Genomic DNA, 5437 nt, shown 5'->3' on the forward strand with positions numbered 1-5437 from the left:
AATGTAGTAAGGCAGTGTGAATCGAAATCAAAAGGGGGTGTCAACTTCCAATAACGCATTCAAAGGTCGAGAAAATTTGGAAAAGTCTTTCACAAACCTTCTGTAAAACCCCGCGTCTCCTAGAAAACTCCTCAAAGCTAAACATTCGCTAGAGGTGGAAGTTTTTCTATACCTTCAATTTTTTCTTTATCCACCTCTAACCCATTCCTTGAAACCTTGTGCCCGAGCACAATTCCTTCTTTGACCATAAAATGGCACTTTTCCTAGTTCAACACCAGATTAGTTTCTTTACATCTTTTCAGTATTCTTTCTAGGTTTTGCAGACAGATTTCATATGTTTGCCCATAGGCTGAGAAATCATCCATAAAGATTTCAACCGAGTCTTCAAGGTACTCGGAGAAGATCACCATCATACACCTTTGAAACGTACTGGGAGCATTGCATAATCCAAAAGTTTGACGAAAGGCAAACGTTCCATATGGACATGTGAACATGGTCTTTTCTTGATCCTTTGGTGTGATTATAATTTGGTTATAGCCTGCGTACCCATCAAAGAAGTAGAAATAATCATTCCCCGCTAATTGGTCGAGCATTTGATCAATGAAAGGTAAGGGGAAATGATCTTTCTTTGTCGCCGCATTGAGTTTCCTGTAGTCCATACAAATCTGCCAACCCGTGACGGTCCTCATGGGGATCAATTCGTTGTTTGCGTTAGGAACCATTGTCATCCCACCCTTTTTGGGAACACATTGCATGGGGCTAATCCACATGCTATCTGCGATAAGGTAGATAATGCCGACATCTAATCATTTGATGATTTCTTTTTTGACAACTTCTTTCATCGCAGGGTTCAGTCTACGTTGAGGTTCTATTGAGCCCTTCTGATTTTCTTCCAGCTGGATTTGATGCATGCAATACGTCGAGCTAATACCTCTGATGTCTGCGAGCATCCATCCGATTGCTCTAATATATTTCTTTAGAATACTGATCAGCACGGTTTCTTTTTCTTCAGGTAACACAGAGGATATGATGACTGGTAAGGTTTCATTCTGACCGAGAAATATGTACTTCAAGTGGGTTGGTAGAGTTTTTAGTTCTAATATAGGTGGTTTCTCTAAAGAGGGCTTTTGTGCTTTTCTATCTTCATCCGAATTTAGCATTTCATCATTCTTCAACATCTTTATTATCGCATGGCTAGTCTCTATGGATGCTGTCACATCCTCTCTTTCTTCATTCTCTTCTTCGGACTCCCAATTTTTGCAAGTATGTTCATCATCAGAATCTGATAAGCCTTCCTCGTCTGGGAACTTCATTGCCTCTATAATATTGAACCTGAGCTTCTTTCCATTGACGCTCATTGTGATTTCACCCTTGTGCACATCTATTTGAGCACGACCAATGGACAAGAATGGTCGTCCTAATATAATTGGAACATCTTTATCATCCTCATAATCTAAGATAATGAAGTCTGCAGGTAGAATGAATATGTCTATTGTTACCAAGACATCCTTTAATTTCTCTTCAAGGTGCACCAAGGATCTATCGACGAGTTAAAGAGTCACCGTTTTGGGTGTTAGTTGTCCCACATTTAATCATTTGAAAATTGAAAGGGGCATTAAGTTTATGCTTGCCCCAAGATTGCATAATGCTTGACCAATATAGATTCCTCCTATTGAGAAGGGTATTGTGAAACTGCCTGGGTCACGCATTTTGGTGGAATTAAAGTGTCGGATTCTTGTGTCAATGCCACCGTGGTGAATCTTCTCGTGCTTCTCTTCTTCGAGACAATGTCCTTCAAAAATTTTGCATACACCGAAATCTGCTCTATCACTTCTATGAATAGAATATTGATGTGCAATTGTTTCAATACTTCCAAGAAGCGCTGATATTGGCCTTCATCGTTATGTTTCTTTTTTCAGTCTTTGAGGAAACAGAGGTAGTTGTACTTTCCTGAATTGTTTATTGTGATGCCTTGCAATAAGTTTATCATCGCATTCATATGATTTTGTAATGATGCGATGGCACCATTACTCGTATTACCTTCTCTGGGCTTTGTTCTTTGATCGCTTTCTTGCCAGTCTTCATGGTTTTTCGAGATGCGATTAAGAATATTCTTTGCTTCATCATATGTTTTGTCCAGAAGACCTCCTGTTGCTATCGCATTGGCAGCTGTCTGCGATGCAGAGTTGAGTCCATGATAGAAAATCTCCATTGGAGGCAAGCTGGTAATCCATTGTGTGGGCAGTCGCGTACTAGTCTCTTGAACCTCGCCCATGCGTCACTGAACGATTCATCTTCTTCTTGTTCAAAATTGGTGATCAATTTCCTCCTTCTAGCATTTTCTATGGGAGGGAAATACTTCATCATAAATTTCTTCACAACTTGCTCCCATGACGTTATCTCTCCTGGTTCGAGAGATGATAACTTGTAGAAATACAAGTTATTGTGGCTCAAAAGTTAGAACAATTAGGGTCTTTTATGATAAAATCTCATCATTTTTAGAGAAAACACATGAAATTACTCGAACATTATCAAACTCATGCAAAAGAATGTTTATTGCTAAAATACTGTGGCACTAACGCATGATATTGCATGATCTCAACAAAAGATTAAGGCATTATTAAGAAACGTGTCATAGGAAAAGTCTAACGCATGGGGCATGTGTCGGAGGGATTCAACGCAAGGAAGATTCATTGATTCAGGCTGTTTGTGTAAAATCACCACTTGCAAGCATGGACATTTGTATCGGACAACGTCTAAAAAGCATATGAATGTCAGGCGGCTGACCAAGATATGGAATTTAATGTTGCCCATCATCAAGTTGGAGAAGACCAATGCCTATAAATACAAGAAATCCCATCAGATGAAAAGGGTTGTTAAGTCTCAATTCGAAAAGAGTTTTTCTCAGTTTTTAGCTTAGTCTTAGTTTAGAATCTTAGATCTTTAGAGTTGTGTTGTGGTGTCGAGAAGAACAAGAGGGAAGAAAACCACCACCATCGCGGATCAAGGAGCAGAGGAAGCTGAGCTCAAGAGAGACATTTCTTCCAATTCTTCCACAAGTGGTTGTACACAAACTAGAATTGAGCCAAAGAGGACAAGAGATTATACTCTGCAGCTTGACTCCTTTCATTTCATCTTACTTATCGCTTTCATCTTCTCATTTGATTAAGTATTGGTTTTGTAAAGACAATAAATTTCTTTATAAATTCACATATTTGATCTATCATACTTTGCCATTGTTTATTTCTTGTTTATGTTGGATGCATCTATAACTTCATGCAAAATTCCATTTCGAACGCTTAAGCCAACTAAATCAATTGGTAAAGGCATCTTTAGCTTAAAATATTTGAGAGAATAAGTAAGCCAACATCAAGTTAGAAACGCTTAGTACATCTAGAGATAGACGCACTGTTGTTTTATTGCATCCTGTGTTTGATGCATACATCCTAGAGATAGGTATTGTATGATATTCGCATTGAGAAGCGTCGAATAGAGTCTAACGCATAAACGGAGATAAATGAGTCATTTCATTCGCATCATATTCTTGTTTGTGTACATCCAACTTAGATCGATGCATATCACATGCATTAAACTCCATTTTCACACGACCCATCATTCTCTACTTAACCCTTTTGTATCTTCTTGCATACACACACAGCAGCTTAGTGTAAATAACTCATTTCTACATACACTTAGGATATCTCTACAACAGTTACAACGCAAGGTCTACGTTAGCTTTAATCTGAATCCCTGAGTTCGACCCTGGACTTACCAGGAACCTGAGTTGGATTTATACTTAGATCTGATTCAGAAAAACTTGAATGTCAACAGAGGAGTGTCAAGCGTTCTGTTGCACATCACTAATGCATCAACGTGTTATTAACGCATCATAAACGCATCAATGCATCATTCATATTTACACTTATTTTTCCAATTATTTTGTATAATACACTCGTAAGCTCGAATCACGAAATCAACAAACAAGTTTTTGACGTTGTTGCCGGGGATTCAGCAATAAAACTAACAAGAAATTTTGCTTGTATCTTTTGTAGGAAAACTTCAGCTGAGGAAGTATTACGAGCTAAGCCGAAGCTTGTAGACGTTTATGAGCAGAGAGAGAACTCCTGAACTTGTATACGACCCCGAAGTTGAAAGGACCTTCTGATAAAGAAATCGATCTAATCGTTATCGTAGGTTAAGGCAACAACTGCTTAGGCAACAAACCGGGCAACAACAAATGGCGGATGAACAAGCGAATCCAAACTTAGCTCAACAGTCAGCCCACGCTGGGCAAAATCCTATCATAATGGCAAATAGTAGTACGCGTCCCATGCGGGAGTATGCGTCTCCTAGGTTGTATGATTTCTCACCAGGGATCATATATCCAACGCTAGATGGGACAAGATTTAAGATGAAATCTGTGATGTTACAAATGATCCAAACAGCTAGACAATTTGGAAGTGCTCGGGGATAAGACCCTCATGCCCACATGAAACGTTTCCTGGAGATGTGTAACTCATTTGTGATTCCTGGAATCACCCTAGAAGCTATCAGGCTATCTTTATTCCCATATTCTTTGCGTGACGATGCAAAGCAATGGGTAAGTTCTTTGGAGCCTCGTGAGATCACAACCTGGGAAAAGTTGATGGAGAAATTCATGTAGAAATGCTTTCCACCCACCACAAACATAAGGAGGTGGAGAGAGATCATGAACTTCGATCAGGAAGAAGCTGAAACCTTGAGCGTCGCATGGGAGCATTTTAAAGGATTAGTCAAGAATTTCCCCAATCATGGATTACCGTTGACCATCCATATGGAAACTTTCATGGTGGATTAAACAGAGCGTCTCAAATGGCAGCCGACGCAGCTGCAACTGGCGACATTATGGACAAATCTTATAATGAAGCTAAGGAAATACTGGACTGCATAGCCAAACATAATATGGAATGGGTGGATGACACTTACGACGCAAGAGCAAAAAGGAAAAGGTGATCTCAGAATGTGAATTCTATTGACTCTAATGCAATAGCCACACTCTCTGAACAAGTGGCTACTATGACAAACCTTTTGTAGAATATGTCACTTGGGAACGCATCAAACCCGCAAAAGGTAAATCAGGTAGAAACATTCGTACAACCCATGGTTAGCTGTATAGGCTGTGGAGATCCCCATTCCTACTCTGATTTCCCACAAAATCCGCAATCGGTATGCTTTATTAAAAATAACCCATTCTCAAACACATATAATCCCGGATGGAGGAACCATCCAAATTTCTCTTGGGTAGGTAATCAACAGAAGCCACACCACTCAGGGGTAAACCAGCAGCAGAGGCAAGGACCACCGCCTGGATTCTAGCCAACGCAGCAGCCGCACCAACAACCGTTTAATAGAAGAGGTCATGCATCGAGTTCAACATCTTCGCTTGAAAACCTCTTAA

General features: G+C 39.7%; 1 non-coding gene across 1 annotated transcript; it reads left to right on the forward strand.

The window, feature by feature from the left end:
* Positions 1-2227: 2227 nt before the first annotated feature.
* Positions 2228-2334, forward strand: LOC120069710 (small nucleolar RNA R71). The gene has a single exon (XR_005479640.1). It is a non-coding gene; the product is annotated as a small nucleolar RNA R71 (small nucleolar RNA).
* Positions 2335-5437: the final 3103 nt, after the last annotated feature.

The sequence above is a fragment of the Benincasa hispida genome, chromosome 6, assembly GCF_027475165.1.
Source record: "Benincasa hispida cultivar pf3 chromosome 6, pf3_genome.v1.1, whole genome shotgun sequence".
In the NCBI taxonomy this organism is placed as follows: Eukaryota; Viridiplantae; Streptophyta; class Magnoliopsida; order Cucurbitales; family Cucurbitaceae; genus Benincasa; species Benincasa hispida.